Source organism: Musa acuminata, chromosome BXJ2-10, assembly GCF_036884655.1.
Source record: "Musa acuminata AAA Group cultivar baxijiao chromosome BXJ2-10, Cavendish_Baxijiao_AAA, whole genome shotgun sequence".
Lineage (NCBI taxonomy): Eukaryota > Viridiplantae > Streptophyta > Magnoliopsida > Zingiberales > Musaceae > Musa > Musa acuminata.
Window position 1 is genome coordinate 28,780,012 of NC_088347.1, and position 12,502 is coordinate 28,792,513.

At 41.7% G+C, this 12,502-nt stretch overlaps 1 pseudogene; it reads left to right on the plus strand.

The window, feature by feature from the left end:
* Nucleotides 1-764: 764 nt before the first annotated feature.
* Nucleotides 765-12,502, plus strand: LOC135625753 (probable pectinesterase/pectinesterase inhibitor 34; annotated as a pseudogene).

Below are 12,502 nucleotides of genomic sequence, written 5' to 3' on the forward strand. Positions count from 1 at the left end.
TGTCGCCCCCGAGGCTCGCCCCAAGGTCCTCGACTGTGACACCCGAGGCGTTCTTTAGCCTAATCAAGCAAGTGCAAGCTATGGCGGGCATGATGCAGATGCTCACCCCGATCATCCCTCAAATCATGCAGTTGGCGACACCCTCGATCAATCTGGCCCGACAACCCCCGAATGGGGGGCAAGTCGGGATCGGAGAAGCCCGAGAGCGAGCGATGGACCTGAGGGGTCCTTCTTGGCAAAACGCACTCGCACCATGCTGAGTCACACTGTCTCATCTTGAGCCTAACACCATATCGTCCGACTCGGTGGACGCCTCGCTTAGAGCCCAACTGTCTCGAGTCAACCCATGCCTAGACGCATTCCAGCACGAGCTTCGAAAGTCGCGGAGCGAGTCCAGTGAGAGCGCCTCAAGCAAGTTTCCATTCACTCAGGAAGTACAGGACAAGCCAGTACCCCTCAACTTCAGGCTACCGACATTGGAAATATACGATGGAGGCTCTGATCCCATGGAGCATGTCTTTGTATTCCGGGCCCAGATGGCCCTCTGTGGTGCCTTTGATGCGTTGATGTGCCGAGCATTTTCGACCACTCTGAGGGGGCCGACACGAACGTGGTTTAGCCGGCTATGCCTAGCCTCAGTCTCATCCTTCGACTAGATTGCCGAGGAATTTGAGCAAACCTTCCTAGCCAGCGCACGACCCAGGCCTTCCATGGCCACTCTGCCCGCACTATCCCAGCGCAAGGACGAATTACTCTCTTAGTTCATGGCACGGTTCGCCACCGAGATCCAGGGGTTTACGGATGCTCACCCCTCTCCAATCTTGTCGGCTTTTCTGATGGGTCTGAAACCATCGAGGTTCTTTTGGTTGCTGATTGAGAAGTTGCCAGTAACTATCCTCAAGATGCTCCAGCGCGCCACCTCGGCCATCCGACACCTGAGCCATGCATCTCGGCCAATCCGACGCCCAAAATGCATCTCGGCCAAATCTAGCATTCGAGCCACACATCTTGGCAAATCCAACGCTTGAGTTGCATCTTAGCCAAAACCAACGTTTGAGTCATATCTCGACCAAATCTAGCATTCGAGCCATGTATCTCGGCCGATCCGATGCCCAAAATGCATCTCAGCCAATCCAACGCCCAAGCCACGCCTTAGGCGCACCTCGTCCAATCAGACGCCCGAGCTACACCTTGGCCAATCCAAAGCCCTAGCCATGCCTCAGCGCACCTCGGGCAATCCGATGCCTGAGCCACACCTCAGTCGCACCTTGGCCAATCCAACGCCCCAGCCATGCCTTAGCGCACCTCGGCCAATCCGACGCCTAAGCCACACCTTAGTTGCACCATGGCCAATCTAACTCCCAAGCCATGCCTCGCCAGACTACTCCATTACCCGAGTTGCTCCATGTCAATCCCCAACTCACAACTCAATCTCAAACTGAGTTGCTCCGACTCGCTTGCCGACTTGCAATCTCGATAGCCGTAACTCTGGGCCATGCCAAACCCATTATTTGACCTACGACACGTTAGTTTTGCCTCATCGATTTTGCCGCATCGATGTCGACACGTCGGTTTTGCCTTATCAAGCCCCTACTGACCGATTAGCAAAGTCAATCCTGCCCAAAGCACGGGGTGTCGCCCCTCTAAATCGCCCCATGACGAGTTAATCCAACTTCCCCTTGTGAGCGATCTGATAGAAATAATAGAAGATAAGAACAAAGAAGCTTTATTGTAGAAATGAAATAGCTTTAGCTTAAATATATTAACATGTTCCCTCTCCATTTATACAGATTAGAAGGAAGGATTTCCCTCAACAGAATAAACAGAATAGAGAGATTTCCTCATATAGTTGGGGAAATCTTATCTTCTATCAAGTTAGGGAAATCTTATCTTCTATCATGCCCCTGCAAGATGGTGCTCCTGACAAGGATACCAATCTTGGATCGATGCAAAGAATGGTTTAAAGCGAGAGGCTTCGTGAGTAGGGCAAGAGCAGATCGCTGTTGTTGCTGCGATTACTGTTGCTGTGAGGGCACATGCGTTCCCTTCGTTCTCCTTACGTCCGCCCTTTGTTCTCCTTAAGTCCGCCGACTGTTGGCAGATCAGCGAAGACTACCGCGGTGAGAAAGATGAGGATTGGCCATGGAGCCTCTCAAGAATGTGACTACAACGACGTTGGTCGCTGGCCGTCCCTTCGTTCTCCTTACGTCCGCCCTTTGTTCTCCTTAAGTCCGCCGACTGTTGGCAGATCAGCGAAGACTACCGCGGTGAGGAAGATGAGGATTGGCCATGGAGCCTCTCAAGAATGTGACTACAACGACGTTGGTCGCTGGCCGTAGGCAAGGGCGAACTTCGCTTTTCTCAGCGGCGTTGGTCGCTGGCCAAAGGCAAGAGCGAAGCTCCGCTTTTCTCACTACTCTGATACCATGATAGAAATAATAGAAGATAAGAACAATAATTGAAGAAGCTTTATTGTAGAAATGAAATAGCTTTAGCTTAAATATATTAACATGTTCCCTCTCCTATTTATACAGATTAGAAGGAAGGATTTCCCTCAACAAAATAAACAGAATAGAGAGATTTCCTCTGGGGAAATCTTATCTTCTATCAAGTTAGAGAAATCTTATCTTCTATCATCAACCTCACTCCAACCCAGGCATGCCGCCCCGCCCTTTAAGGACCCTACGACATGCCTTGGAGGGGGGAGGGGAGAAGTGATATGACATATTTTGGCCCTAAAGACACGTCAAGTCAGAATCCATACTAAGGCACTGCTCGACCTCGGGTGCCCCGAGACAACGCCGCCCCCAAAACACGCCAAGTCAGAATCCGTACTAAGGCACTGTTCGGCATGTCCATCATGCCAACCTGCATACGACCGACCCACGTACAGTAATATAAAGACCTCTAGCCAGCATCTAGCCGGGGGTGGGGAAAAAATAAATTGATGACTCTACTGACTTGCTCGTCGGAGGGGTCTCATCGGGTGATCCCGACAAGGGCGATTTTTATAGGAAAATGCGACCACTTCACGAAGGCGAGCTGTCAACCACCCGAGAATCGCCATCTAGTGCACGAAGGAGAGCAGCCAATCGATTTGGATCCCGACCAATGCCAACCCGCACTCCTTCCCAAGGGCGTGGCCACCTCACGAATATGAGCTACCAACCATCTCGGAGAAGGAGAAGATGCATCACGGCATACATGGCACCCGGATCGACACACCAAAGAACGCTAATCAACATCTCGTCGCGATCTGGTCAACCTCGGCATCCAGCTCAGCCGTTGCTGACTCACCCGCCACGACACATTTGTTAGTTAACACACGACAATTATCATGTCTGCGGAGGAAGAAGATGGATGTTTGGCCTTCCCGGTGAATGCATCCTTAAACTCAGAGATGGAAGATGGTTCCCGAGTGTGATCGGTGCGTCTCGTGCATTTATTATAGAGGATCGTCATATGCCTGGTTCCCTTTCAATGTGAATAGTTGACCCAATCCGTGCGCAATCTAAACCACACAGTGGCCCCATCACACAATGCATTTCTCTCTCAAGATGTGTTTGCTTCACCTATTTCAACTGTTTATGCGGTCCACTTTAAAACTTCTGTCGGTTCAGCAAAATTGGCTAATTATCGTTTCTTAATGTTGAAAATTTATAACAAGTCTTCGTAAGACTCTCGATTAAAAAAAATAAACATATTTAGTCCCAAATTGATTAGAGATTTAAAAAATCAATACCTAATCAAATACCCGGAAAGGAAAAGATCCCTGCGCTCCTACTTAACAATTTATTGACATTAAAAGAGCTCAAGATTAATATTTTTTGATCGAGGTAAATAATTTGTGAAAAATAAAATATTATTTTGGATAAAATAAATAGTAAAAAAGAGGATCAAATTGATTATGAAAACGTCACATTTTCACGAATCTTAAAGCATCATATTGCATCAGTAAGTAATATATAATTTTGGATATAAATAAATACTAAAACAGAAGATGATCAAATGAATTATGGACACGTGCTATATCTACCAATCTTAAGGTAGCAGATTGCATCAGTAACTAACGACGACGATGAGAAGGAAGGGGGAAATGACGATGTGAAGAATCCACAGACGCGACTCACCTCTCTGTCCTCTTCGGTAGCAACGAGCGTGATATGGTGATCAAGGTCCGATCTCTTACTATTCCTTCTCGTCCAATTTTCCCAATCTTGGTTAGTGTTTTAATTTGTTCCCAATCTTGATTAGAGTTTTAATTTGATGGAGTGCTTGACGCCGTCTTGTAGTTTTGATGTCAAATTCTTGGTTCGATCAAAATCTTTGATGGTCCTAGTTGATGATCATGCAATCTAGTTGCTCTATGATCAACAAAAACGAAACCTAATATTATAGTATTTGATAGGGATAATGTTAGAGCTAGCCTCAGGGGTCAATTAACTTGACCTACATCCACGAACGAAGGAGGAGCAAATCACAACTATGAAAATGGACTATTATAAATGTCTTAGGAAGATGTTCCTAGGCCATAAAATACCCGAAAATATTAAATAAGAAAAAAACTCAAAGTATAAGCTCAAACTATTTAACTGAGTGTGGACTTAAACCCAAAGCAAACACTTAGGTTTTTCTTGTGGTGCTTCTTGTGGTGTCACTTATGGTGCATCTGACTTTAAAGCTCATACCCTTATTTATAGTTCCAATAGGAGATAACAAGCATGGTTTTCCTGATGTGGGACTATGAGACTTGCCAAACTAACAAATTTCAACCTTGGCATGTCCCAACAAAACTTGCTCCACTTTCTTCATAAAAGCCCAAACGGGCAATCACCAACAATGAACACCAACCAAGTCCAAGAACTGCTTGAACTTGTAAACCGGAAGAGGCTTTGTAAGCATATTAGCTAGATTGTCCTTCGTATGAATTTTCTGAATAAGGACCTTTCCCTCAACAATGATATCCTATTTTCATCTAACAATTTTCTTACCCGGAGGCGGCTTCACAAGATCCCAAGTTCTATTCTGATGGAGAGATTCTATTTCTTCATTCATCGCAATCAACCACTTAGCGAAATTTTCACAAGAAACTGCATTTGAGTAGGAAGTAGGCTCACCAACTTCACTTGTCTCTTCTGCAACAAACAAAGCATATGCAACCAAATTTGCATATCTTTGTGGTAGTCGAATATCTCTCCGTGGTTTATCCTTGGCTATAGAATATTGCTTTTCCTCTAGATCATCTGCGTCAGTAGACTCGCGACCACCTACTAGCATTCTTTGAGTAGAAGAGTTCGACAGAAATGAATCTGAACTATCAATCTCAAGCTCCACCTGCTTCTGTGAACTATCATTTGTACAACTAGTAGAATCCTCTTTGTAAGACAACATAAACAATTCATCAAAAGTAACATCTCTTCTTATTATAAATTTTGGAGATTTGGGATCAGAATACCATAATCTGTATCCTTTCACCCCTGAAGCATGCCCAAGGAAAATGCACTTTTTAGCTCGAGACTCTAATTTTCCTTTATTTACATGCATGTATGCTGGACACCCAAAAAATTTTAAATTAAAGTAATCAGCAGGAGTACCTGACCAAACTTCCTCCGGAGTTTTAAAGTTAAGTGCTGCAGAAGGAGCGCGGTTGACAACGTAACAGGCCATATTAATCGCCTCTGCCCAAAAGTCCTTTGTCAACCTTGCATTTGAGATCATACACCTTGCTCTCTCTAAGAGTGTTCTGTTCATACGTTTGGCTACACCATTTTGCTGAGGCGTCATCCTAACAGTGCGATGCCGAACGATTCCTTCATTTTTGTAAAATTCATTAAAGTCACCTTCACAAAATTCCATGCTATTATCTAGTCAAAGTCGCTTAATCTGTTTACCTTTTTGCTTCTCAATCAAAACCTTCCATTGTTTAAAGGTTAGAAAAATATCATTTTTATGCTTTAAAAAATAAACCTAAACTTTCCTGGAATAATCATCAATGAAAGTCAATATATACTTGGCACCACCCTTAGACTGAACATGAGCTGGACCCCAAAGGTCTGAATGAATATAGTCAAGAGTACCTTTTGTTTTGTGAACTGCCGGAGAATTGAAGCTGACTCTTTTCTTCTTTCCAAAAATGTAATGTTCACAAAAATCTAGTGGCCCAGTACTTTGTCCACAAAGTAGACCCCTTTTGCTCAATATGCTCGAACTTTTTTCGCTCATATGATCCAAACGCATATGCCATAATTTGGTAATGTCAGAATTAGACAATGATGATGATGAGACTACAATTGAGCTTGTGACAATAGTTCCCTGCAAAATATATAAGCTACCAGACCTGCAAGTTTTCATAACAACGAGAGCACTTCTAGAAACTTTCAAAACTCCATCTTCAATTATGTATTTACACCCAAGGGCCTCTAGGGAGCTTAAAGAGATGAGATTCTTTTTTAAATCAGGAACATGTTTAACATTAGTGAGCGTTCTCATAATACTATCATGCATTTTAATTCGGATTGTGCCTCTACCAACAACATCACATGCGGCATTATTTCCCATCAAAATAATTCCACTATTACAAGATTTACGTGGAAAACAAATCCCTATTGGGACACATTTGATAAGAACAACCCGAATTTAAAATCTATTCATTTTTAGACATCGTCTTGTCATCAATAGCAAATTTATCAAATTTGCATCTATATTCTCCAAATCCAAAACCAAGGAATCAAATTTATCAAGATGTGAAAATATAGATGTACATTCAATCAAGCATATACAAACTCTTCAATAAATGTTCCTAAGCCATAAAACACCCGAAAATATTAAACAAAAAAAAACCTAAAATATAAACTCAAACTATTTAACTGAGTATGGACTTAAACCCTAAGCAAACACTTAGGTTTTTCTTATGGTGCCTCTTGTAGTACCATTTGTGGTGCATCTGACTTCAAAGTTCAAACCCTTATTTATAGTTCTAATAGGAGATAATAAACCTGATATTCCTGATGTGGGACTATGAGACTTACCAAACTAACAAATAATCCTAACACTTGCCAGCTCTTTCATGTCAACTAAGCAACACCTAAGCATCAGCACGGGAGTCACCTTCTCCCTACAACCACTAGCATATAAACTCATCTAGTTTGAGTTGCATCACGGGATAAATATGAGGACTATATATATTTAAAAAATTCACCCTTTATATTGTTATTGTCATATGATATTAGGGTAGAATCTAATAAATGACACGGTTACTATATATATATATATATATATATATATATATATATATATATATATATATATATATATATATATATATATATATATAATCTCGTTGATATGGATATAATATTACATGTGACATCAACTAAATGAACAACCTAAAAACTAAAACACGTTTGTACCTATTAAGTTTTGTTTTCCAACATGTAACTTAATTTAAGAGGGCAACTCAGTTGATTGAAGTATTATCCAACAACATTCACTAAATCACTTGAGGTTTTAAGAGTCAAATTTAGATAAGGACTACGACAAAATGAAACTCAATCATGAAACTTAAAACCTCTAAATAGGAAGAAATACAACATCATTTGGTTCTGATAAGTACACAACATTCCCGTATTAATCTCTATATTGCAGCCTAGCCTACTAATTTAAAGGCACTGTAACGTTACAATGTAATCAACCTAAAAATAGGCCCCTTCCTCAGCACCAATAATTGCATGTAGCCTAGCCATCATCCAAAACATCTTCTTATAAGGTTGTGTAAGGAGACCCTTATATAAGTTTCTATGTGCCCGCATATTATCAACATGGGCCGTGCCACAATGCAGAAAGCCTTACTCATGCAACATTATTAAAGCATTCATATGCAAAGGAATTCATGAATCACAATAAATAGCTACTTACCTCCTTGATAACAACTAACAATCTAGACCTAAAAAGGTCAAAATAATATGACCCATAGGTTTAATCGATAGCAACTTAGTTTCCTAGGCACCAGCATGCGAGTCACTTGTTTCCTAACAAGTGATCTGATTGTTAGGACATTCCTTTTTCATATATGAATAATAATAAATAAATATTATATTTCTATCTTTATATGTAAAAAAAATAAAATAATTAATTAAATATTTATTTACCTTTCAGAAGATATTATCTTTCTCGTATGTAAGCATAATAAGAGTATTAAAGAACATATTTTTTGAAAAAATGATCTCAAGGAATAGAAAGTCGAGGAGAGGTAAGATCCTCTATTCAGTTCTAATCAGTTTTGATTTATATTTTCAAATTCTTGATATTAAAATTGTTATGATCATATGATGCATAATAATATTTTAATTTTAAAATTTTATGATTAATAAATAATGATAATTAATTTATGATGTTAGAATGATTATTTGATTTATAATGATCTTTTAAGCCTAAGTGACTTTCAAGATTGATTTAATTATTAAAACTTTTATTTTTGAATTAACATAATAATTTTAATTTATTTAATTATATATATTTGTATTTCAAGAATTAGTTATGAATTTGTATGGCTTAATTAGTTTTAAAATTAAGATATTTTTAATAATTTAAAATAATAAAAACTAATTTGATAAGAGAGGTCTAACTTGAAGTTTGACTTGAGTCAAGTTGATCTGCTAAATCAGGTCAATCCAACCCTTGTATTAGGTTTATCATAATTCATATATTTTTAGATTTATAAAATATATAAATTCATATTAAGCTCATTACAATCATATTATTCGAAATATATTTTTAAAAATATATTATACATATAGTAAGATATATTATTATTATTTTACAGTAAATTAAATTTATATTTATCATATTAAAAATAAAAATGAAGGTATTAATTAAAAACCACGTTCCTAACTGATTGAGTGTGCCTATTATAGGGTCATGAGATGCCTTAGTAAATACTACCTCTTGATTTATTGATTTTAAGTAATTTATAATAATAATTTATAATAAAAAATTGATAATTTTTTAATAAAATAAACGATACTTAAACTAACAATATCTCAAGTTATTCCTTGTTCGTAGTAGCTAAAATTCAACTATATTTAGTGTCCAAAGATTAGAGATCCATGACAAGGTATGATGTCATAATTATGTATTAATTGAGTGATACAAAAGGGTGAAACATTGTTTGTTCGTTCTCATATTCGCTTCCATGTCCAATGCTTTAATTATATTATATTATATGGGACATTGACACGTTCTCAAGTTCACATAAATGCACCACGGTGACGGTGGTGTTGTTGGGGCCGAGATAGGTCTCGTGGAAGTGGGTTCTTATAAGGGAAAAAATTGGCGACGTGACACGCCACGACGTCAGCCACGTCAGGTGGACACACTGTCCGAGGAAGCAAGCATTAATGCCGACTTGATGTGTGCCAACGTCACCAGCTTTCAACCAACAACCTCAGCATTTGACTCCGTGCGCTCGACCGAGGCAAATGAGCACGTCGACCGAGGCGTGCCCATACCCTACGGGAGCCCGGTTCTCCACGCAACCCCAGTGGCAATGTCAGACGCCGCGAGAGGTACTGTCCTGCCCTTGCAAGCAGCCACATCAGGTAACATCAAACTTATCTATAAATACCCTAGAGTTCTAAACGAACAAGGGGGGAGGGACACTCACACAGAAGCACTCCCTCTTCCACCACCCTCTCCACGTCGCTAATTTGATCGTCGGAGGGGTCGGGTCGAGCCTCCGACCCGACCAGTGTGCAGGTGTGAGACGAAGTTGCCTCTTCCCCGACGCTGCGGCAAAGCTCTCCCCCTGACGGGACATCCAGATCACCGCGGTCGGCCACCAGAAGGACCCAAGGCATGCCATGCAAGATCCCCGCCATTCGGACCCCTGAACGAGCCGCGTCGGCCCCGAGGCCACGGCTAAAAAAAAAGTTATTTATCATAACAGATTGGCGCTAGAGGAAGGGCCTGAATGACGAGGGATCCGAAGGCCGAGGGTCGACAGTCGGTCCGAGACCTTTGCGCGGCCTGCCCGCCTAAGTAGCTCCTCGGCCACAGCCTGCCCGAGAGCTCCTCGGCCACAACCGGTCCGAGACCTTTGCGCGGCCTGCCCGCCTAAGTAGCTCCTTGGCCACAGCCTGCCCGAGAGCTCCTCGGCCACAGTCGGTCCGAGACCTTTGCGCGGTCTGCCCGCCTAAGTAGCTCCTCAGCTCTGAGATAAGACTAGTATCTCCTAACTTTCTGGTAATGAATTGAGAAGTAACAATGCTTGCAACTCATCATCAAGAGATATTTTCATAGAGGATAACTGGTTAGTGATACTCTGTATTTCATTCAAATGCTTTTTATATTTCAGGTTTATAAGTTTTCTGATCAAGAAAGCTTTGTTGTCAATTGTTTTTCTTTCATAAAGACTTTCCAACTTTTTCCGGAGAGAATATGCAGAACTTTCAATAGAAACATGGTGAAAGACACTATCATCGAGCCATTGTCGAATAAATCCAATTATTTTTCGATCTAACCTCTTTCACTCATCATCTGTCATAGTTGCGGGCTTTGCACTATCCCCCTACAAAGGTTTATACAAATATTTGCAATATAAGATATCTTCCATTCTTAGTTTCCATATCATTCAATTATTTTTTTTCAAGCTAATCATGCGTGAAATACTACCGGCCTCCATGTTCAAATACAAAAATTAAATCACCAAAACCTTGCTCTGATATCAATTGATGGGATATAAAGAAGAACTAAACTTTTGTATATGAACAAATACTAGCAGGACATAACACGTAGCAGAATTAAATGAAAATCACAATAAAATAGAACACCAAGATTTACGTGGAAAACCCCTAAAACGTGATGGGTAAAAACCACGGGACAAACCAGAGATAATCCACTATAAGAATAATGAAAATACAAATATCAGTCTTTTTCCTAAAACCCAAGCAATAATCTCAAGAGAATAACTAGAATACAAGGATTACGTTATTATGTACAATATCCAAATTCTCCCCAAGTAATCACAGTAAAAATCTACTATAGATTTGATCTAACTTGAGATGAGAATACTACGTAGATGATTGAGAATAGTCTCTCTGCATTATCCTTATCTTATTCCAATGCTGCTGCAATTTGATGTCTCGTTGTTATAGTTTTTTCTTATTTTCGTAGCCACTTCACACCCTTATTAGATCCCTTATTAGATGTAGGATTTTATTTGAGAGCGGTGTGGGCTGAACTCGTGGGCTGTCAGCCCAACAGTTTCTTCCTCCTTTCTTCTTCTCTGTTCTACCGCCCAAAACTCTCATCTTTCCTCGTTAAGGGAGAAGGTTCGGCTCTGCTTCCGCGGGAAGAAGGTGAGGGTGCTGGCGCCCTACTGTCTACTGGTGGCTTGAATTCCGTCAATTGTGATTAGATGGGCGGCGAAGAAAGAAGGCCGCCGAGCAACAATGCAGCCTACGGTGAGAGAAGGCGACGGTGGTGAAGAATGTGATCGCAATGAAATCAATGAATCAATCAAACATGGAGCAAGCGACAATTTGCTTCATTAGCAATAGTGAATCAATAAGAATCTGATCGCTGGATGATCCGATCACTGATCAGAGGCAGCGAGAGGAAACTGCAGTGAACGCGAAGAGAGACTGCAGCGATCTGAAATCAATGAAGCAGGGGAAGATGAGCAGCTCAGACCCCGAGTGATGCAGTAGATTCTGGCGCAGCATCAGCAGCAACAGATTTGGGCGGTGGAGAGTAGAGATGTTGTCCTTGCGGTGAAGAACAGGTGATCCTTGGGTTGGTCGAGGGTGCAAAAACCAATGATTGAGAAGTATGTGGGGATGACTTAGGTATTGTATAGCAAGAGATACCACCTTCCGTACCGCCACATTCGGTATGTATCATTGAATTCAACCGAATCGAAGGAAGAAGAATAAATTGGTTGACTCTATAATTATTGGCAGCGGCGACGGGGACGAGATTTATAACGAGGGACTTCACGATACAGAACTGGGCCAGGCCGAAGAAGCACCAGGCGGTGGCGCTCCGCGTGGGGGCCAACCACGCGGTGGGCTACCGCTGCAACGTCATCGACTACCAGGACACTCCGTACGTGCGCTCGCAGCGGCAGTTCTTCCGGGAATGCGACATCTACGGCACCGTCGACTACATCTTCGGCAATGCGGCGATGGTGCTACAGAACTGCAGCCTGTGGGCACGGAAGCCGATGGACATGCAGAAGAACACCATCACGGCGTAGAATCGCGAGGACCCCAACCAGAACACCGGAATCTCCATCCACGCGTGCCGAGTGGTGGCGGCGGCAGACCTGGAGCCGGTGAAGGCCAGCTACCCCACCTACCTGGGCCGGTCGTGGAAACTGTACTCCAGGGTGGTTGGTGTACATGATGTCGGAAACAAGTTTCTCGTGAACAAAATCAATCATAGCCATAGTACGATAGAAAAGGAAATAGAAATGACAGCATGGGTCAAAGAGGATGACAGTTGA